The following is a 24,895-nucleotide window of genomic DNA, read 5'->3' on the forward strand; positions in this document are numbered from 1 at the left end:
GGAACGTTTCCGTCGTCACTTTTATAGGCTGGTGTAATCGATGCCGACGACGGCGGAGTGACTTCTGCATGGATAGTCTGGACAGACCTACGCGCCGACTTGTGACTAACTTAGGGAAGAGAGTTTTAGTCTAGATTGATCATAGTATAACAAAACATGTACACATGTATTTATTTGTAATATATGAAATATTATGTATATATACGTAAGCTGCAAGCAAATTTAGTTAATATTATATTAGTAATTTCTCAAATATCTTTCTCTTTATTTTTTATCGTCGTTGTTGTTTGTATTTATTGTTTTGATTTTGTTGCTGTTAAATAATAGATTCAGATTTCCGAATTATGAACGATTATAAATATAAATAAGTTATATTTAATTTATTGTTATAAATTATGCATATCTTTAAGCGTGACACAATTCGTGAATTATCACTCGTTCACAATTCGTTCGAAATAAGCTCTTCTTAGCTATAAGTAACGAAATATTCTTTATTTAAATCAAGGTAGATTTTGCTTTAAAAAGACAACTTTAATTTCGGTATTATTAGATCAGAAATATAAGTAGGTTGTTATTTAAGGATCAGTATGTTACTTGGAAAATTACAGGATTCGTCGAATCGATTTTCAATAAATGATACAAACGAGTGGTCGATGCTGCGCGTAATTCTTATCTTGTCTTCATTAGATACGCCGCTTCTGGTCGCGTGATATTGACTCGTCGTGTTCTCATTTGTCCGAATCGGATCAACCGCGCACGACTAATCGTGTTAAATCGCGCCACCGAAATAGAAGAAAATGCTCGCAAGAATATTTCTCGCATATACCGCCATATCAGCTTTATTTGTTATGTATGTAATAAGGTGTTGGTTCTATTAGCGATTTCGAATTAATCTCGTCAGCCTTGTAAAAATGATAAGTGTATTTGGTTTCTAATTCGTTCTAAATATGCGCCACAAAAATTAACATATAGTTAAACGACACCGAAACATCATTACTCTGTATTATTAATTATCTATTCGATTACAATTTCGATCATTGTTACCGATAAGTCTTCTGTATTATTATTTATAGAGACTTGACTGTTAAAATATCAAATGTTTTCTAAACATATTAGTATTTAGTCTTAAGAAGATTTTGGTTATCAATAATTTGTAAAAGTAAGTAATAATCTTTATCTCGCTTTTATAGAATTTCGATATCTTTATAGAAACACGTCGCTCTTTAACATTGACATATCACGTGACTCTCGCCGTATTACCGATTTCTTGCGTTACGTTGGCGCAAAACACAAATCACAACGTTCCAATCGCGTGATTAGGTCTTATTGTTATCGTGGCTCGCGGACTTGTTATTATTTCCAGTATTTTTTAAATTATCTTCATATATCAAAGCGATCATTATCCCGATACATTTGCGCAAAAACAGAACGCAGCCTTGGTAATTAACCGCAACACATTCACTTACGTAATTATAAGAATTTCAGCCTGCTAGAATGATGGAGTCATTGACGCAATGCGGACACGCGTTGGATAATGCTCGGCGATCAGAATAACCATAGCGTGACCGGACGTGTAATTTCTGAAAAACTGCAGCCCGCGCGCGCGTATACTCGCTCGTCATGAAATTCCAGGGCTGCGGATAATATAGAGCGAGTTTCGTAATCTTGTTGCAATGCCTAATTAAAGTTTTAGTCTAGATGGAGTATCTTAATAGTCTCGATAATTGTCAATCAATTTACTCGCAGTAATTGGAAAGTTCTATTGATGGCTCATGTGTATTAGTTTCTCACTTTGATAATCAAATTATTTAAAATTTGGATAATCAAATTGTTATTTTACTAGTGACTAATCGAATTAATCAGGCAGATAATCAAAGTTGGTATAAGTATATATCAAAGTTGGTATAAGTATATATAATAGTGAAGAATAAATGTATGTCAATAAGGATACACACATGTTCTTATACTGATAAAATTTATAACCTAAACTCTTGACTAATCGATGAGCATATCTTGAGTCAGAAATTATTCTCGGTATTTAATGAAGACATGTATAAAATCAGAGATATTTCTGGAGAGATAGATCATAAAAGAATCTTATATAATCTATTGGTAGAATAGGTTTATTTTCATACGCGTCAAAACTTCTTGATAAGTTTATATCTGAAATCGAAATTTTCTTAAAAGCGTAAGAGACGGACTTATATTATGTGGAAATTATCGGATGTTAATGTTATGATGCTAATGATACTTGATAATCTTCATAACTTTGATTTGCATTGATATAATAAATTTTATTTATATTTATGTTAATTAGATTTAAAAAAAAAATTGTGATTTCCGAGATTATTGATTTCCGTAAGAAATTCTTGATGCTGTAAGCAGCCAAATATTATCTGAAAATAATAGCACATAAATCGTAGATATATCGTGTACAATGTAATTTATCAAATTTTACAATTTGAGGTTAATTAAGCGTGGATATCTTTATGCATCGTAAAAAGAAAGTTCTTTAAGGGATGCAGTAAAAAAACCGAAATCATCTATGGCCATTGTTTACATTCTAATATGCCCTTCTGCGTATCTCGACATTCGACATATGCAGAATGTTTAAACAATGGCTATAGATATGCGGTATACTTGAATTTTAATAATGTCCGGAGCTACCCCCCGTTTCCCTATATTTGTTTATCAAAATCGCTTTTTTGCGATTAACATGTGAAAGGGCTCACTGGCTCATTACTCAACTTCCCCCATTAAAAATAAATTTTTTCCTGTAAGGCTTGTTCCACAGTATGTCGCTGCTGGAACGCAGTCGATGGTCCAATGACAGAGAATTTCTTTTCCGAAACGAGTTCTCTCCTCATTGGTACATCGATTGCGTTCCGACGTATTGTAGAACAAGCCTAACCGACTGTTACCTTCTATATAAAAAAATCCCATAACTTTGAATATTTGAAGTTAATCTCTTTAAATTGCATTCTCTATTAACCGAAAAGATACGCTACATTGACAGTGAAACATACTGTCATTAAAAAAAAACACTTGCAATTCGTAAATTTATAAATAAAAATTTGAATGATTGTCCGTGCAATTTTGCAGATGTCTCGCACGCATACATGTTTATTTGATAAATTTTATTCGTCAATTATCTCGATCGAGACTCCGTGATTCGGTTTCTCTTCGAGATTAATCGATTTCCGTCACGAACGCGTGGAAGTATACCCGTTGGCCCTTCGAAACGGACGGCACGTACAGCGAGCGAGCGAAACCGAGATTATAAAGCGTTTATAGCGTAGCTTCCCACCTCAGGGCGCTCGCTTCTGATCTGCATAAAAATAGGGGAGCACCGGGAGCAGGAGGGGACGAGCGGAGCGCAAGAACGGATCCTTAATACGAGATCAGATTATGATTTTGCGGGGGAGTCGGCCGACGAGATGGAGAGAAGCTGGTGGAGGTCTTTAAGAGTTTCGGTGTCGAGGGCTCGCCGTTCTCTCTCATCCACTTCTCTCCTTCTTCGTGATTAGAGGGATCGTGGTAACTCGTCGAATTTTGCGGCATCCGAAGAGAACGGATTTTTCGAACAGGCGAATCATCCTTGCATTCTACCTCGCTTGATATTCCACGTTTTTCACGCTCAGTAAGAACGAAATTAAACAACGGGTTAATACTTTTTCGATAATACAAAGTACGGAATATTGTGATACATAAAATGAATTGTTAGTTTTTTATATTCTCAAGACAAATATTATGTAAATCTTATAGTATTACCCTAACACTTCTAACAAAATTATTTAGACAAATATCTTTTCTGCAGCTGTATAATAATAATTACTAATATTTGTAATAATTATACATTTTTAATGCATTCAACAATAAGTTAATCATACAACGTGCATTAAAGGATGTTACACTTAATTCATATGACATTTCTAGAAACGGTCGCGATGCAATAATACCATGGTCACGATTTTACGATATGCGCAAATGAAAATAATAGCGACAAAAAATAAAAGCCAAGCCTGGACTATAATCTGCGATTCCAATCGGCCTACCAGCTTCGGTACTGAAATATCCGAGCCTGTGTTCCCGCCTTCGGACTTGAAGCTCGCATCGGTGGCGTATCGAGCGCGAATCGCATTATCGTTGCGCCGAAACTCCACGTGCATCGTAACACCCCGTGAAGCCGAATAAGAACGCGAATAAAAAGACAAGCGCGACGACGACGACAACGACGACGAAGAAGAAGAAGAAGAAGAAGAAGAAGGAAGAGAAGAAGAGGAAGAAGAGGAAGGAGAATCGAGCGTGCCGGTATAATGGCGCCGAGACGCGAAAGGGCGAAGCTAACGATATATCTTGGACTATTGTCTTGTGGGCCGCGACAGTCGCGGCCATTATATCAAGATTAACTCTCTTATTCCCTTGGCGAAGGTATGGCTTTCGTATAGAAGGGCATATAGAAGTACACAGGCTCTCGAGGGAGGACGGGAGGTGGAACGGCCGGGAGGTAGAGGTTGCAAGCAGGCCTTATGGCACGTACACACAAACCACCCACACTTGGACGACGACAACGACGAGAACGAGCGCGAGAGGGACGAACGTAAGAGAGAGAGAGACGAAAGATAGAAAAGAGAGAATGAGAGAGAGAAGACACAAGAGGAGGAGGAAGAGGGCCATTGGTGTGTTCACGGTGTTCCCGAGACGGCATACGGGAACGGGGGTGTATGCTAGGCATCCGCAGAAGAGGACATTATAAGGAGTTATGAGGTCCTGCCTCATACGTGAGCATCCTTGCCTCTGCCTCCTCACCACCGTCCTCTTCCCCTTCTCCTCTCTCACTCAGCCTTCTTTTATCTCTCTCTCTACCAACAGCGTCTCCTCCACCCTCTTCTCGCAACTGCGGATCCTTATACACAAGATCTGTGGCGGTTCTTAATGTCCTCTCCCTTTTAATGCCCCGCTCGGTCTGCCCTCGAGGTCGAACCACGAACATTTCTGCCCACCGCCTTCTTTTTCGTGGCCCGATATTGAGTTATACGCCACGCGTATTTATCGTTCAAAATCCTTCTGTAAAGGACTGCAGGAAAGATGTGGGAGAAAGAAAGCGAAACACGAAGAAGAGCAAAGAGCAGAAATCGGCCTGGATTACGTACGGGTTATAGGCGAAGGAACATAGAAAAAGAAGAAGAAATAACAAAGAAAAGGTAAAACATTTGTAAAGATTAACCGAGATTTTTTGTAAATCTTCCATCTTTTGCATAAGTTAGTTCATCGGAAACCATGTTTAATTACCAAGGTACACGAAATAAATTAGCTTCTTTCCTTTATATTAAAATAAAATCATTTTTGTTCTAGTTTTGTGTATTATTATTGATTTAAATATATATAGTAGCCAAAATGGTATATTTATATTCATATAAAAATTTAGAAATTTTATTCCAATTTTAATTATACACATTATAAATAAATAAAATGTTTCTACAATAGATCGAATTCTGCAATATTAAATTTCTATAGATTATTTCCCCGAGTTTTTTTTTTTAATTAGATATTTCTTATTGCATACCTGTCGTGTGTTTAAAATCAATACATAACGATCAACTTTATGTTACAATTCTTATGAATAAATAAATTCGATGTTATCGCAGGAAGAGTGCGTAACGAGACTGACCCAGTCTCAAACTAGAAAGATACTCGTGCAACACTCAGAGAAAGGTTTTGTTACTATGTAAACAACCAACATTTTTTGCTGCGAGAGCTAATTAATTTTGCAATAATAGTAAAACCTTTTGTTGCAATAGCAGTTTTGCTGAACTTTGTTATTGCAATAAAAGTTTTGCTGAATTTTGCTAGTTCACATTGTTTTCACCCTTGCGTTACGGGGAGATCTACCAACGCCAACAATATTGTTCTTTTTCTTTCCTTCCTTGTTTTTTCCTTCAGTTTCCTTTCTCGATCTCTAACCACACAAACTGTAGTAGTATGCTATAACAATGAATGCGAACTGCCTTCTTCCCCTCCCCCTCTCTCTCTTCACTATTTTTTTTACGCCCTTCTACTCTCAATGCCATTGAAGCCTGTAAATTTCACACGTCACAAATCTTTCCAATACGAGATCCGCAGGTGAAGATCGTGCGATCGTAGAAGCGTCCAAGATCCGCAGCGTGTCGACTTTAAAGGCGACCGTGACGCTTTACGATTCGGCGTGACGATACCTCGGTTAGATAGTTGTTACCGCGATACACTGGATGCTCCTCAGAATCTGAAGTCTGTCGTAAAAAGAATAATAAAAATTCGAAATGTACAGACAAAACAGAAAAGAGCTAACAGAGAGACACTTTTAAAGATATACAGATTTTTATAACACATTTAGAGACACAATTAAGGAAAAACTATCACTAACATATAATGTATCTATTTTACATTATGTTTCGCAGACATTTCTAAAAATATAAAAAAGTTTCTGTGGCAATTATTCAATTACGACATTTTGAGAGAAAAAATGAGGTCAATTGCACAGAAACTGAAGGTAGGAATAGATAAAAGGATATTATCAGTAGATCTTGAAAAAGAAACTGTCAGCACCCTAAACAAGAACAATGTAGGCAAAAAGAAAGAGATTAAAAAATTTGGGAGCATTCTGTTTTTATAAAGACCGCTTTGTCCCATACCAGAGAAAGTTAGCAACTTGAATAAGATGACAGATTTGGATACATCTATATTTTCTGTCACATACGTGTAAGTTTCGAAAATGTCTTTGGTTCTAAATACCTTTTACTGACTTCCAGATTTTTAACTCTTTCTCTCTCCCTTTCTCTCGCTTTCTCATAAGATAAATCGTCAAATCCACGTTTATGTAAAAATATGAATATAATAAAGAAAATAGATTTATAAAGAAACTAAAGAGACAACATAATTTCGGAAAAAGGGAAAAGATTAGGCTCTGTATCTAAACTGCTATAACTTTTAAAAAGAAAATAAGTGAAAGACACGAGGAGAAAAAGAAATCAATTCAACTTATAAAATTAACGTTTCATTTAACATTCAAGAATTAATTTCTTGTTTCTTTGGTTATTGTTTTTTCATCTTTAATGTAAAATTTTCTCAACTTCTTTTAAATATTCTGAAAAGTTAACGGTTGGTTAGAGTTTAACAGATATTGGAATGTTGGAAATAATGATCCCTGATCTGAAAAGCCATGTGGCAACACGCAGTGTTGCGCATCAGAGGATGCTTTCAAAATCGTTTAAAACATATTAGCTTTTAAAACATATATATCTGGAAAAAGAATGTAAGTTGCACACAGCTTGGACACATTTTTCACGCACAGGAGAGTGAAGGAGGACGCAATTACCCTTTTAGGTACATATATTCTAACCATCAGTGGTGACAAAATCTAAAGTATAATTAAGATCTATTCAAAGAAGAACGAAATGTAACCTTTCTGCCCTTTTTTAGTCGCCAAGAGACATTCTTTGAATTCGTTTATTCCCAAACAAAAACAAAAAAACCAAGATAATTTAGAACAAATATTTGTCCTTAAAATGTCATATTTTGTATTTAATTATAAAATAATTTTTCCTTTTCTAAAATTTTGTTTGAAGCTTAGTTTTTGAATTATAAAAATAATTAGTTCCCTTATCATAAACCAAATACATAAGAGGTAGGCAAGAGGAGCACTAAATCTTCCGTACATTTCATGTGATTGTGCTCACGTTGGCATGCTAACTTAACTTAGACATAGGGGTACGACTCGACTATGCCATCAGCTAATCGTCAGATGTCCCACGTAATTACCTACGTTTGGCGAGTCGCGTTGCCCTTGCCCATCTCTTGCACTTGACCCATGATAAGTAAACCATTTTCTTTTATAATTCAAAAACTAAGCATCAGATAATTTTGGAAAGGAAAAATAGTCTTAGAATTAAGTCTAAGAAATATGACATTTTAAAGACAAATGTTTGTTGTGTCATCATGTATATGAATGCGCCGTGTTATTCATATTGTACTTTGATTGTTAAGCTGATTACAGCATGAGCTCTAGGAGACTCAAATTTGAGAAGTGCGTAACTATTCATAAAATATATATAGCTAGATAAAGTATTATTTTAATAATATTTTATTGTTTTTTTTTCTTAACGTCTTCTGTCCGTCCTCCGTCTGCTCTTCGTCTGTCCTCTCTGTTCCGTCTTTCATTGTTTATTATGCTTTTGTTTCTTTTTTCTTTGCCGTTTTCCTTTCTTTTGAAAGATAGAAAAGATTCGTTCCCCTAAAATGTGTCATTTCATTTAAGTCGTTCACCTTGCGGATTCGCACAAAAATGCTATTAGGCAAAGTCGGCATTAAAAGATATTTTAAGATATCTTTTGGTTCTTTTGGTGGAAAGATCTTTTGAACGGCCTATTCATATTAAACATATATAACGTTCATCTTTTGTCACCCAGAACGGCTTATGCATATTAAACATATCTAACGTTCATCTTTTGTCACCCAGAATCAAGATTTATGAAATTTAATACAATAGACTCAGAACTTTTTAAAAAAAGTTAATGGATTTTACGGATTTAAAATGATTAATCTAGACTACTAGTTGATTTTCCACAAACTAAAAAGTTTTGAAAATTGTAGTGCAAAAATTAATTAAACTTAAAAAGAACAAGCGTAAAAACAATGGGTTACGAGTATATGTAAAGGGTTGGGAACGTCCCTGTAAAACGCCATGTATCCGAGAAAGGAATCATTATCATTAAATAAAAAAAATAAAAAAAAAAAAAAAAGCGTAAGAAACTAAAAAACTATTTCATATCGCTTACATAAAGTTTAAATTTCGCGAAATGGTTTTTGCGAAATGGAAATATTTAGAAAGAAGGAAAATAAATGTTGCATAAACTGACCAAGGAGAATAAAATGCGCTGATGAGATGTGGCATTGGCTTTGCTAACAAGGAAATCCACGGAATTGTCCCCCTCTAATTTTGATGAGCTTTTAGTATTTTTTTATAAAAACAAAAAAATTAAAATAAAAAAATTGTTATTTTATCATTGTCCTATAAAGTGCTCTTTAAACCATTCAACTTTTGCTAAAATTTTTTTTTCTATCTTTTAAAATTATTTAATATTTCATAACTAGAGTCCAACCGAAATCGAAACCGAAACTTTCATGGAAATCCTAGAAAACCATATGTATACATGCTCACATATATTATATACTATACACTTTTTCTTTATAAATATTATAATATTTAATTATTAAAATAATAATTACACACATTATCACACAATTCGGTCGGGCTCGAGGCCAAGTTTCGGTTTTCGGTTTCGGTCAAACTCAATAGGATTGTAATAGTAGGACTGTGAAAAGCTTTGATAAATAATAACAATGACAGCAACAATAAAAATGACAAATATGTATCAGAAACGTACATATGGATATGTTTTCTATTAATTGTATGTACATAACATGTTATGTTTATAGTTTCAATTTTCTTACTTTTGGCCAAGTTTTGGCGTATTTGCCCCACTGTGCGACGCATTAGTTTTTATTGGTGAAATTTGAATGAGTAGAAAGTTCTGAAATAAAACTTAAAGGAAAGCATCTTTCTAAAGAAACCCTTTAAAGATCTTAAATCTTGTCTTAAGAAGATGCATATTAAGTACCCAATATATCATATTTCAATAGTGATTTATCAGTTCGATGTGTGGTATAAATCTGTGAAACCATTATCAAAGAAACAATGCGTTCTTTACATCATACATGATTTATCGAAGGCTTCGTCTATTCTTTTCTTATTTCAGGAAAAAACTGAAGAAACTAAAGTAAGGGTTACTGTGTGAAACGAATTGTCCTTTTTGGATACATCTAATTTAAATTTTTTTATGAAGTAAAAATGAGCACGAGGAAAAACAGGAAAAAAGTTTCTTTTATGGACGAAACCATATCGAAACCAGTTTGAAAATTTCGGCCGATTCAAGGTTGTGACGCAATAAAACAACAAACAATCAATTGTTTGATGAAATTAACCCGTAGAGCAAACTCGGGTAAGATAGGCTATAGAGGAAAGATGACCAACCTATATGTTCTTTCAATCTAGCTCACTATGAAACATCGAATGAACATGAGTTAGCCATCTTCCTTCTATGGCCATCTTACCTGAGTTTACCCTAAAACAAAGCATCTCGAAAAAAGTTTCCACTTCTGAATCCATGGGACCTTCGAAAGAAGACAGTGCACAACAAACGATTATTTTTCAATTAAACAATGTACTTTGAAATTTACATCTTTTTATATTAAGAAATTAATGGTTTGAGAGACGCATGAGTGAGTGACAATTCTGATTATTGTTTAATTACAGACCTGGAGCGACGTACCTCGTCTGAAAATCCGTCCAAGTCTGGTATCATGAAATATAAAACTCAGAAGAATGTCTCTAAGAGTGGTAATTCTCCTTCGGTAAGAAAAGAATCTATTTTACATATTTCATATTATTTCATCTATTCTCGATACGACGTACGCAAACGAAATGCTGATTGCAGAATTTTTCTCCTACACCTAGCAAGATGCTCCAGGACAAACGCTGTAAATAAGATCGGAATTATTTGCAGTTTATTATTATATATTGCGGTTTGTTAGTTAAAACTGCGTAACTTCCGCGATAGTGTCCACGTGTACGGGCTTGAGTCAAGCGTACAAGAGTCCAAATCTATTGCGGAAAAGATGGCTTGTCAAACGAAAAGAGATGGCTTTGTAGACAGCTTTCCCACGATCTTTCCACATTTTTACAACTTCCAAAGGTATAAAATTAAATAAAAGGTATAAAATTCTAAGAATTCTAAGGGTTCTAAGAATTTGGACGGTAGAGAAACTGGTAGAGAAACATTAGAGAAACGGTCACATCAGTTTTCCCTTGTTGAGGTTAATAACCTCGACCAAGTGCACAGGTAACTAAGCTAAATAGCTTAGTTACCTGCATGCAAAGAATAGAAACTCATTTCAATGCCATCAGTTTCGAATGTTTAAACAATTTTGAACAGGTTTTGGACCAAACCTTTTATAAGGGGAAGACAAGTGAGGCGAATACACTGTCTATCACTGTCAAAAACACTATCAAGAATACGGAAAGCTCATCATGAATGTGCTAAACATCACGGCAATGAGTCTGTTCGTCGACATCCCTGTATGCAGCAAGTGGATTGTCAGATGCAGAGATAACGCGATATTCTTTGTTTTACGTTAATTTTTTAACTGTGCATAATGTTTTTAATATCTGTAAATAAAATATAAGTTCCTATGTATATAAATATATTGTCATATCGATATATGACAATATATCGATCATAGTATAATCATATATATGCATTGCGTCTTTTCGAAGACGCGATACTTCGCTCTACGGATTCTCCAATTGTATTATATCGCGTCTCTTGAGTGTCGGTGTCGCAGTTCATTTTTGCTCGAAAGAATTCTATTGACTTTGCAATTCCCCTCCTCTTTCTATCACAAATAAAGTCGCCTTTTAATTATACTGGTCAAAAAAATTAATCCAACTACTCATATTTTTTGTAAAGTTAGAACTTTTGAAAGCGTACACATGACAATTAGGTATGTTGATACATTACACACATTTCAAACGTTTGATTATACATTTGGTTACACCATGATCCTTGCATCTACGTTCACATTTGCAGAATTTCCAAGATTATGAAGTACTCGACCCGGCTATCGAAAGTGTGAAAGAATTCACAAAATTATACTATGAGTATCTGGACAACCAAAGAGATGTACGTAACAACAAGATGTAAGTACAAGAGTGTCAAATATATTCGCCTTTTTTTTGCCTCAATACACCGTAACTCGGCGAAAAAAAATCGTACGGATCGATCTTCAAGAAATCTCGTGATAGCCCAGTAAAATGATAAAATTTGGAGGAAATAATATTAACTGGGCTGAAACTTTGTAAACAGGCTTGTTTTATGGTACTATTTAACATATTAAAACTCCTCATGTGTAGACGCTACGTTGCGAGCAGGGGAGGGTCCAAAAGGTCCAAAAAACCAGTTTTTCGCAAATAACTCGGAAAATATCAACTTTACGGAAATTTATGTAGATATAAAAATTGTAGCTTACAAAATTCCGCACAATTTCGTTTTTCATTCAAGTCTGTGCGACCAAATGGAGCAGAGATAGAATTTTTTTAAACACCGGTAGTTTTGCGATACAACGAAAACGTGTACGCGCGTCGCGCATTTTTCGCTAATATCTCGAAAATGGACTCTCGAATCGAGAAATTTTTAAATAAAAGTTGTAGAGAATCTAATTACGAACAATTTCGTTTTTTATTCATTTCTCTACGATTCAAATTTGCCAAGTGTTTAAAAAAATTCTATCTCTGCTCCATTTGGTCGCACAGACTTGAATAAAAACCAAATTGTGCGGAATTTTGTAAGCTACAAATTTTATATCTACATAAATTTCCGTAAAGTTGATATTTTCCGAAATATTTGCGAAAAACTGGTTTTTTTTTACCTTTTGGACTCTCCCCTGCCCGCAATGTAGCGTCTATACATGGGGACTTTTAATATATTAAATAGTACCCTAAAACAATTACAAAGTTTCAGCCCAGTAAGTATTCTTTCTTCCAAATCGACGAGTCATTTTACTGGGCTATATAACATGCAGAAAGTGAGATAGCGTAAAATCGCATTTTGACTTCACGAATATATATGGAGGGGTAAAAGCCGTAGTGGTGTAAGTCAAATTTTTAAAAATATTGATTTACACCACTATAGCTTTTATCCCTCTATATGTGTCCAAAGCGACTGTGTGTGATAAAAGCGATCAGCCGATAGAGGCAAAACCGATTATCCATTCACCCCATTGTCTTTTACTCATAAAAGTTCAATCCTCTTTATGAAATCAAAATATAAATACATAAGATGACAGTCGAGATTGAACGCGGGACTCGTTAACTAAGAAATGATCACTTTCATACAGAGCCAATTTTATATCGGAAGGAATTAAATTAATGCCTTCGCTGACTGTAAGACTCTACGAAAAGTGAATTTTGGATATGTACTCTGTTTAAAATACAGTATTCTTTATTGAAATTTGTCTGTTTGCTTCTCTTGCAAGTACCTTGAAAAAGTTCTATGGAATATCTCTTTGCGATTGAAATACTGTAATAATAATAATAATAATAATAATAATAATTATTATTATAATAATAATAATAATAATAATAATTATATTTGTTACAGAATATTCACAATTACTAATGATAGCTTGCAGAAATTACTGTCCTACTGCCAACGCTTGAAAGAACTCCATTTGTCCCCCATTAATGATATTGTTCGCACTGATCGCAAATTTGAAATTACTAGCGCAGTGGGAAAACTTGGAACAATTATATCTTTGTAACGTTAAACTTGTAATGCCTGATAAATATTCTTTTATTTTCGAACAATGTCTTAAGTTGCAAAAGTTTCATGTGGTGTTTCCTAATTAATAACTATTATAGCCTCGACATTTTCGCATAAGAATTCTATTAGGTGATTTTAAAACCCTATATAAATCTATTTGAATTCAGGAATATCATTTTTTTTTTCACAAAAATAAGTAAAAGGCCGGTTTGGTTAGGTTCTATACAATTAGTCATATGTCGCAGTTGGATGTCGGACACCGGCTGTAATAGAAGGCCAATGAGAAAATTTCTTTTTCGAAAACGATTCATTTGTCTCATTGGACCACCCACCATCCGACTCCGATATACTGATTGTAGATCTGTCTAAGTTTGAAAGAATAGAGACAAAAACCAAATACCTTTTATTCTATACAAATATTCTTTTCCGATAATTCATAGCCCATTTTGATTTATATAACTATTTGTTTATTAACTGATGCATGACTGACTGAAGAGTGCCGTCTGTTAGACCATTTAAAAATTTATTTGACTTTTATTCTGTTAAAAAAAATTACAGTTTTGACCACACCCTCGCAATTTACTAAAGAGAAAAATTCTTTTCTTATTCTATTTCTTCTTTCTTTTTTTAGGTACAAACGAAAGAAACAAGTTGATTTAAACACGGTTCCTCTTTTGTAATTTGTGAATTACATTTAGAAAAACAAAAATTTACATTGTTTTGTTATAATATGCAGCTCGTCTGTGTACGATGATTTCTAATAAAATTGTCAATCTATGCATATAAAAATAAAAGCCTCAAAATGTTGAAACTTGGCAATTTCTTGATTAAATCTCAAAATATATCTTACGTCTAGCTTTTCACATTTTACAAGATTGCTCTTGTCACATTGATAGTTGTTGGTATAAAAGAGCGCATCAATAATGCATTGAGTAATGAGGTAATTAGGTTGCAAGTTTGATTTTCGATTTACTAAGTAAGTGATAATATAATTTACATCATGTTAGGTATATTTCCATGCCGATAAAGTAGTCATTGCTCGGCCGAGAAGATCGAGCGTTCATTGCTTATTACGCGTATGTTTCAGCAATGATTGTGGATGTCAGATGTGCGTACGATTATCTACGGGCGCGAGTAAACGCAGGTGCCGCAGATAATTGTCTCTATATTCCGGGAAATGGCAATATAAGATAAGAAATGGACAACGTTCATAATTAGAGTCCATAATTGCATCGCGCAGCAAGTAAAACGGTTTGTAAGATCGAAGCAAACGAAATGATGCTATCATTATGTTAGTCTGTGATATAGACAGCGGAAAAAGAATATGAGAATAGCAAACGATAAGAACTGACTTGATTATGTACAAGGGGGCGAGATGACGCCGAGCGACGTCCTCGATTAAGAGACCTAAGAAATATAAGTAGCGTGTGTATCCATGTACATATAGTCGGTCATAAAGTTCCATCAACAAATTCGTTGAGTTTGATAAAAGAAAATACAATATGCAACATTATAAATCGATCGAAGGAATGCATAGATAAAGGGTTGAACTCTAATAAATTTTAAGTTTTATAAGTTATATCGAGCGAAATCACCAATATTTGTTTTAAAAATGTTTTGTCGTCCATTAGCAAAAACCACGCAGACTTTCTGGCCAATCACATAGCAAGAGCTGTGACGACAATCGTGACAATACGAATAGACAAAGCTTGTGTAAGTAGAGGGAGAAAAGGGCAAGAATTTCTCGCTATGCAGCTATTTGATTGGTCAAAAAATCCGCAGTTCTTGCCGATAGAGAGGGGAAAACGTCGTTAGCCGCGGAAGCTCAAGGCAAGGAATATTCTTTGCTGCTCATAAGCAGTCTGAACACAGTAGATCGCGTCACTTTTGGAAAGCTATCATCGGAAGCCTCTCGGTTAAGGTGAGTCGTTCTAAATTCTTGATAGACAATTTCTTGTAATTTTAGCATCTGACCTATTCAGCATCCCATCACGTCAAAAAAATAGTTGCAACGCAGCGAAAAATGCATATGATTGCCAAAGGCCACTGCGAGATTATTCTTCGAATATTTCAAGTTCTATTGTTATTCAAATATTTCAAGTTTTATGATTACGACAACTATCCAGATTCAGACGACGAGACTGCTGAACCAGAAGAGTTGCCGAAAGTTCACGACGCTAATTGTAAGCTGCTGGAATTGCCGAACGTTTACAAGGCTAAGCTACCTTTAGCGTCTGGCAAGTTTATCGTCAATCGTGCCTTTGTTACATAAAATTAAGCAGTATAAACGTAGGAAACCTCGCGACAATATGAGGACGCTGAAAAACAACGTCCAAAGAGAAGAAGGACTATAAATGTTGGGGCGCATAAGATGTAGATTAAGTATACAGGGTATCCTAAACAAGGTATCACCTCAAGAAATAGGTATACGCTATACGCGGGATGAAAACCGGGTCGGAATCGAACAACGGACCTTTGAGTTACTAATTACTTGCGCAGCCACGGAGTCACGCGTCATCCCACTGCTATCTAATCACGTGTGCCGAATTCGACTTTTGGTGAGAGCGTCGAAATATTAATCCTAGAGAGATTACTGTCTATATTTCAATAATATTTTATATTCGGATTTAAAAAAGGCAAATAAAAAAAATATTAATGTTTACCTAAGATATGAGCAAATAAAGATGCTCTGAGTTTCCCAGATCCAGACTAGTAATAACGTAGATAAAAATTAAGAACAGTAACCTAGGGTTAAACAAAACGCATTCAGAAACTTTCATTTATTGATTATAATTGTATAAATAACTGTATACTATTGGACTATATTGCTATACATACATGTACGACAGAGGGTTAAGTGTGTAATTAATTATAGAAGAGTAATTTGATACAATTTCAGAGAGTAATTTGATATAAATCCGAGTTATTCAAACGCAATGTTCTACCACTGTACAGCTGTTCGTTTGTCGCTGGAGAGAAAAAAAATTCTTAAAGATGATTTTCTGTGGTTGCTTTCGCGTGAGTTTACTCAAGGCAAGGAGGCACGAAGATCCTGTTGGAGCCTGAAGTCCCCGGGCTAGTCGCGGATCGTCCGGTCAATCTAAGCTAATTGGCCTCCATAGGTAATTACACGCAATTAGGAGTAGGCCGACCGCACCTATCTCTCTCTCAAGCTTTCGTCCATCGCGCTGTTTACCTTTCTTTTTTCTTTCTCTCTTTCTCCTATTTGGATCTTCGTGCACCTTTTACAGATTTCTCTCTTACACAGAACTCAAAGACGATATAAAATATAAACTGGTGGAAAAGAGACAACTAACTATTCGGATAAAGATGAGGAATATCAATTTGTAACGGATACCAATACGACAAAAAAAAAATAATTGGAGTATAGTTAATACTTCTAAACACATCATTGGAACATCTACCAAGTTTCCAAACTATGGAGATTTTTCAGAAACATTAGTCATGATACATTTTTTCTGGTGATATTACGTGTGTTATTGTTTAGTAGTTTGGGGAACGAGTGTGAGTTGTTGGAAAGGAGTGTATGGTTGGATGTGTGGAGATATATAAATCACCATTTACTAAAAAACTATTCGAATAATGCAGAGTTTATCAAACTCTCTTAAGGAGCAATCAAGAAGCAGTCACATTGCACGAGTTTTTCTGCGCTTCCAGTTAGTATTCGAAGAAGTCTATTTCTCGTACTAATATTTATTAAAATTTTGAGGTAACGTATGTAGTTGTCGTGGCTGATGATGGTATGGTTGGATGTGTGGAATATGAGTCCCCAATACCATGCGACTGTCTGCAAGTCGCGATGGTGTGACTCCACATGTATATGCCCGCCTTGTCCGATGAGATCGTCGGTAGGAGCGTCGATCGGGGCATCCCTCGACCTTGGGTAAAAGGGTAGAGTGACAAAGAGGAAGCAGGATGACAAAGAAGAAGAACGAGGAGAAACAAAGAGATCGCCGCCAGGTACACAAATTATCTGGCGACGAAAAAACAACGGAAGAGCAATTAAATAATGCTACGTCGCCACATAGTAGCGTTCCCTACCGCCCTCTGCCTCTACCGGGTGTTCTGAAGATTGTTGCAAACATTCATTGATAACATAAATCTATAAGGTAATTTGAAACAGAATCTTTTTAAAGTAATAAATCGTATTAAATCATGCAATATATAATTTTATAAAATGTATAATAAAAATTATATTTAGATATTAATTTAATCAAAACCAATTTCAATAGTTTTCGTGACCTATATAACTTTTTTTTAAATATCTAGCTTCAATTATTTGTCAGGTATTGATGTTTCAAAAACGCTAGAAAATTAATTATGCGTTTTAGTAAGTCAAAAAATATAGAAGATAATTAATATAACGCATAACATATCAATCATTTTTTGTTGAAGAATCACCCGTTATAGCACACATCGTGGCAGTACCTGAAGACACTATGTGTGGTGGTTAGTTGGCGCCGATGCATTAGAGCAACCCGACTCATTACCGCTGGCACAATTAAGGCCCAATTTCGTGGGCATAATGGCCGCCAATCTGGCCGCACAAAAAGCCCATGGTCGCTTTCAAGAGCCGGAACCATGCCGCCGTCTCTGCCTAATAACCGACAAAATTCACCGGGCGGCCTCTCCAATCTTTACAAATCTAGCTTTCTTCCCCTAATATGAGAGAAATTACAACATTGTGTTCGCAACGTAAATTTAAGACAACGAAACAAGAACGAATTGCGTGACAAAATTTCTTAATGACAGAATCCTGTCTACGACGGTATTAGAGAATGAGAATCTGTATGCATTCTTATATAGATTTATAGTACGTGTGTTGTGTTTTATGCAGATTATGAATTTAAAAACCATTTGAAGAACAAATTTGTGAGATAAAGCTCGGGATCGAAAGCAAACACAAGTCAACCGCCTTCACACGGAGTGTGACCGATCTCGTGGTCGTATTTAGTCTTAGATGGAGTTTACCACCCGCTTAGAGCTGCACTTTCAAGCAACCCGACTCTGAGGAGAGATCCTCTCAGACACGGACCGGTCGCTATGGGCCTAGCACCCTCTGCGAGTAAGTGGCAGGATATGCGTGGATACACACACGCGGTCGTTCGACGAGTACACGACGATGCTTAAATTCAACGGATAATCTCGCCTGCTCTGAGGTCTTCAAACATACATGACGACATCATCCCTACGACGATAATGAATATATAAAAAATCCTTTAATTGTATTTACATTATATGTACTGCATACACAAGCAAGTGTAAATCATATCTGTACATAAATTTGTACAAATATCAATTAATTAGATTCATTAGAGTGTTTTTCGCACGTATATTTTTTCTACGATCTAATTTATAAGTTAAAATTTTTCAATTTAATTTTGTCAAATGTTTTAATCATTATCAAAATATTTTTTTAAATTTTATTATGTTAAGTAATAATCTAAAATTTAATAAATCTTTTCCATTATAGCGCGAAAGCACTTTTGAAGCTTAACAGTCGTGTTTCCTGCGCTCGTGAACATGCAAGCATTCGAGAATCACTGTGCTCGTTGGAAAATTCCTTTTGCCTCCAGCCCGCGTAAATCTATTGGCGGTGTGGAATTGAGAGAATCGACGACGAAATATTCGAAAACTGAGGCCACGCGGAGGAAGGGCGGAGGGTGCAACGCGGCAACGGCTTGGATCGGACAATAGCCGACAATGGGATCGCATCCGATTTTTGCATGCCAATTTCGCGCCCGGCATTGTACCGTAGACAATGCGCCAATAATTACGCTAAACGGCGACCATTCATACGCCCATTCGGGCGGATTCAAACCGGCCTTTCCGTATCCATTATAGTCGCGCGGCGCAAATAATCGCTCCGATGCGCGCCGCATCCACTTTTTCGCGGTGTGTCACACAGGTGGCATCTATCATCGATTTGATATTGCGATCGGAGCACATTTGGTTTCGAGCAGTCTCGAAAACGCAAAGTAGTCAGAATGTAACTTTTGTGCAAGCTTTTATTTTATTTTTCTCTCTTTCTCTCAACATCTCTTCATTATTTTACTCGACTACATAAATTTTTAGCAATTTCAAAAATAATTTTTTAAAATAGTTTTTTACCAATTTATAAATTTTCCAAATTATAAATTTACCAATTTACAGATTTTCTCAATTAATAATTATTCAAACAATAAAAAAAATAATTTGTTCCAATATTATTCGCAGCAATACATCTTCTAAGCAGGGATATTATATGAATCACCATTTGCTAAGAAATTATTCGAATAATGCAAAGTTTATAAGAGATATCAAACTCTCTTCGGGAGAAATCAAAAAGCAGTCACATTGCACGAGTTTTTCTGCGCTTCCTGTAAATATTCGAAGAAGTCTATTTCTCGTACTAATATTTATTAAAATGTATTTGGGGATAACGTATGTAGTCGTGGCTGATGGACAGTAGTGTATCGTTGGATGTGTGGAGTAGAGTCTCCAAACATATACCATGCAATTCACTGCGGATCACGATAGTGTGACTCCATATATGTATATGCCCGCCTATAGCTCATATCGTCCGACGAGATCGTCGGTGAGAGCGTTGATCGGAATAATACAAAAATATTTTTTCGTTATTATCGTTTCGTACATTGTCTTCTTAATTTTTATCATAATGCAAATCAATAAATTTTGCAACGTGAGAATTTGCAGTAATTGCGATAAATAGAACTTATTCTGAATTTAAATTGCCCTCCCACATCCTCTCACATATTATGTGAATGAATTGTGCAAATAATAGTTTCACCACACCCAATGGTCCCACATTACTTATCAATCGTTTCATCAATTCGGACAAACGCAATAATCGATTTGTATTGTTTCAAGACTATTGCATGCTGTCAATTTACGCAAGCTTATTATGATCTTAGAAGATCAAAGAATCGCGAGGCAACATTATAATGTTCCAAAAAATATTTAGCGTAACTTATTCGTTAAGTTCAGATTTATGTCTTTTTCTTTTTCAAAAAAGCGCCCTTAAATTAAGCGCCTTGTGTCAGATTTTGAAAAATATCTGTAACATTCTGAAATATGCAATTATTAATGAAAAAGGATTTGTGGGCTCAAAAGATTCGGAATTAATAGTGTCACTTTTCCTTTAAGTTCAAGACAAGCTGTACGACAATCCTTGAGAAGCTAAAAACATATCCAAAGTACATCCTGGAACGACGTTCCTCGCGCGAGACGCGTCATCTCGTGCGTGCACGCGAGAATCGGACGCGGTTACGAAGGAGCGGGAGAGAACAGCGCGCTGTGCAAATCGGATTTCCTTTCGTTAAACTTCGTTCGTAACGGCCCTCCTCCTCTCTCTCTCGCCACCCATCTCTCTCTCTTGAATACTCTCCCAGCCAGCCGTGCTGTCTCTCCTCGTTCGCATCGCACGCTTTTCTCTTTCCTCTCGCATCTCGTTAGATGCACCTCTCGCGGAGGAAGAAAGTCCACAAAGGAAGTCGGAGTGCATCCAGCTTACGGACGTTGAACGAGAAGGAGAGACGAGAGAGAGAGATTGCAAAGCGACGAAGGAGAGAGGAGGGAGCGAAAAAGAGAAGTCCCTTTACCCCGCTTTCACAGATCGTCGTAGAGAGAGGGGGCAGAGGTGTGAGCCGTGGTGCACAGGGCTAACCGGTCGTTTATTATGCATCGAAATGCCAGCAACGATGCCACGCGAGTGGACAGGACGTTGTAAACGCTCCGCAAAAATGAACTAACGGCCGGCGCTCTCTGAGTGATTCCGCGTCGCCTCGGGGCACCGCGCGTGTGGTGGGGCACCCGTCTTTTTCCCTCCTCATATTCCTTCCTTCTTCAGCAAGAAGAGCAGCAAGGACGACGCGTTAAGTCCTTTTCTATTCGGCTGGAATTAGATATAATAGCCGTTGAATCGCTTATTGTATTCGTTAAATCGGTCCTGAGAACGGCTCAGCATCTCGAGTCTGTTTGCTACGATCGAAGAACCGTGTATATAATGATCTTTAATTAATGACGATATGGCGCGTTAAGTGAAATCTAATGATTGATAGCCACATCTTTTCAAGAAAGTGGAAATAACGTAAAATATCAAAGATATCCGTTTTCAGTCTTATGCCAATCTGCATTGGCATCTCAGACCTAATTTTACTTTTGTTGCCTTCGATAAAATCATCGATATAGAATGAAATATAAACTCGCAGTCACCCACGATAATTGTAAATTATTTTATGAATAGATTATATGTTCGCGTCTCTCTGTTTACAACATTTTAAAAATCTAAATTGGTTTATTACGTACAGATGCATTTAGCAACATCACCCTTTTGCTAGAACGCTCCGGAACCGTAGACTTCCCCACGCATAAAATTGCGTTTAATAGGTACAATACTACTTTAATGGAGGTATACTACAGAGTATATTTTCTGAGCACCCGCGCGCGGGATTCCATTTTTCTTTCGTTTTGGCTATACGTATCCTTCTTACTCGTGAGAGTATGCCGGGTAGTATTTTAGACGTTTCTACTGTCTGTGCGCGGTTAAACTCGGGATCGTGATAATAAAAGTAAGTGTTAGTGCGCCTCGAAGAAATTCCTATAAAAATTCACGCTAAATTCACGCGAACGGACCGTTAATTGCCTGCGATCAATTATCTCAGATTACGACAATCTTACGAAAGTACAAAAACTATGGAATAAAAACGATCAATGGCATGGTTTTACGCTTTTAAACGGGAACATTTTTCTTTCGTTCGGCAGCACGCTGTTTGCTTTCGGCTTAATGCATTATGGACAATATGTATATATTGTATTAGTTTGTGCAACCTTTCGCGATCACAATCCGGCACGCAGTCTTACACATATTCGTTTAATAACGAGACCAGCTTGATTGGCAGTGACAGATACACGGATAGTCATTCTAATCGTGCAAGTCGACCCACGGCAACCCGATGCGAAAGATAACTGCACGCGCGCGTACGTGTGTAGGTATATGAGAGAGGATAGGTGTGTCAATACGCGCGGTAATTACTTCGATTGCCAAGTTAAATAATTATCGCCGGGATGGGGGACCCGCTTTGTTGATTAATCAGTGACTCACCGTTCTGCGACCTTCGTTCTACGAGCTTCTGCTGACGTCACATCCTTCGCACAAATCTAAAACGCAAAAAAATTTGCATTAAACGACGATGTTGAATTCAAAAGAAGACGAAGGCTGAATAAATTTGCACGCGCGAGACGTCTCGCACGCGCACCAGATCTTTTATCTATAAATTTAATCATGCAAGAAAATAAATATATAACGCGTTCTGTGTGCACGCGAGAATTTTATAAAGAGGCAAAAGAGGATGAAGCTCTCTCTCTCTCTCTCTCTCTCTCTCTCTCTCCTCTCCCCTCCCTCACTCTCGACGTGGACACTTATTTACGATCGTCCATAAAATATTTATACCTTCACTTCTCGATTAACATATTTATATTTTTAAGTATGCTTTAATTCATTTAAAAATATATATGTGACTTTTTATTTAACGTGACCTAAATCTTGTTGAAGAATCCTCTATCTTCCTAAATATAAAATTTCTCATCTGATGTGTTAGTCGAGGAGTAACCTTACAACCAATGCAATTTTAGATAATTCAATTTTGACGTAGATATGAAAAAAATATAACTTATAAAAACGTAGGTACTGTCGTCAGGAATAAATTAATTATTATACTGAGCGTATTTACATCGAATTTGAATTACCGAAATTATACCGGTTTCAACTAGAATTCAATTAAAAGGGAAAATAATATTCAGAACAAATACAAAAACATGATATATGTTGCAACTCTTCTTGTATGACTTATATCATCTTTCTTTCAACGAGATTTATCTCGTTGCGTCCGGACGCGAGCACGAACGGAACCACTTCGATCACGAGTCCGCGCTCGCGTTCTTGCAGAAGCCCCACCCCCCCGCAGCTAATTACCTTACCATCGATAAAAACAATATTAATTTTCCGCGATTTATCGGTCCACACGAGCAACATGGATGCGCCTCGTATGCGTTCGTATACCGGTCGTCGCAGGAATTACAGAAAAAAAATCCGGCCGGCCGATGTAACCGTATGCGTATCGGCGATTTAGCCGGCGGTGATTCGATGAGCGCATTCTATAATTAGTACCGGAGCACGGGGGAATTTTTATTTTCGTTTAAACTTGAACGTCCTTGCTGGCGAACATCGTTCGTCACCGGCGTATTCGCGTCGTCGTGTTCCTCTCCTCTCTTCCACCGCGAGTGCCGCTGCCTTGATGTACGATTCAACGTTGGTTTGATAATAATTATTAACGTCGAACTTATTTTTTCGCCTAGCGCCGTCCTTGTCGTTCCGCCGGAATAAGATCGTCCGCGGACGCTAATTCTCTCGCACGTTCTTTGGACAGTTAAAACAGCGAGGATTATAAATAAATTTATGGCCTGGCGCTGAGGTGCTGGCGTTATACGTTGACACCTGGCGTCTCTCTTCTTTTTAAATTTCTCGGTTTAGACGGGGGAAGGGTATCGTAAAGTATGTTAATAAGATGGTCACGAGAATCAGAGTAAAATAACTTATTTTTTTTAAGTAATACTGAGGGAAACAAGATATTATTACCAAAATAATGTATAAATAACAATATATCATAAAGCTGTTTTATTTTGTGCAAATTCGGTCCGACTTATACTCAGCGAATAAATTTCTCTTCCTGCGTCATAGTTCAGCGAGCAAGGAAGAAGAAAGAGGAAAGACGGAAGAAAGGCGGAGAAAGAATGGCGGACAATAACCTGGACGCAGTGTATTACTGAGTCTGCTTAAGTTAATTGGAAGTAAAATGAGAGAAAGGTTCAAGGAATCACAGATTCTTCTTCTGTCGCATCCTTCGCTCTTTTCTCCGCCGTTCTATCTCGGACTTCCCCTTTTCTCCTGTCTTCGTCTTCCCGGCGTCTTCTCTCACTTATTTGCGCTTCTCTGTGTTTGTTTAATCAGACACAAGGCTCAGTCTTCATTACCCGCACTAATTTATCTGGGTTGTCGTCTGACTCCTTCTGGTCTCCGCGTCTGGACGTTTTCGATCCTTGTGCGATACATACGTGAAAGACAACCGTAATGTAACAAAGAATCCGCTCCGCTTTAATTTGCGCGAGTAAATGCAAGTACGCTCCCGCGGTTCATTTTTAACATAATTACACGTGCGGCAAGAAGCTTATATTGTTCTTTAATAAAAACTTATAATTCTAGAAGACTGTGTTTTTATGTGCACACGGTTTATAAAACGTTTATTATTATTTCTCAAAATATTATGCTTCCTCAACTTATATAAAATTAAACGTATAAAATGTATAATTTAAGTATAATTATAAAAATTTTTCTTTAAAAATCCGTTGTATAACCATCACAAATGAGAACATTAAATGAAGATTCATATCTGTCGTTGAGA

At 36.5% G+C, this 24,895-nt stretch overlaps 1 protein-coding gene across 1 annotated transcript in view; it reads right to left on the bottom strand.

Moving 5' to 3' along the window:
• Zfh2 (Zn finger homeodomain 2) overlaps positions 1 to 22,569 on the bottom strand; it is a 292,674-nt gene extending 270,105 nt beyond the window's left edge. The window contains exon 1 of the mRNA XM_071795756.1: positions 22,540 to 22,569. The gene's annotated coding sequence lies outside the window, so the exon portion shown is untranslated. The remainder of the gene's footprint in view (positions 1 to 22,539) is intronic.
• Positions 22,570 to 24,895: the final 2,326 nt, after the last annotated feature.

This window comes from Temnothorax longispinosus, chromosome 12, assembly GCF_030848805.1.
Source record: "Temnothorax longispinosus isolate EJ_2023e chromosome 12, Tlon_JGU_v1, whole genome shotgun sequence".
Taxonomy (NCBI): Eukaryota; Metazoa; Arthropoda; class Insecta; order Hymenoptera; family Formicidae; genus Temnothorax; species Temnothorax longispinosus.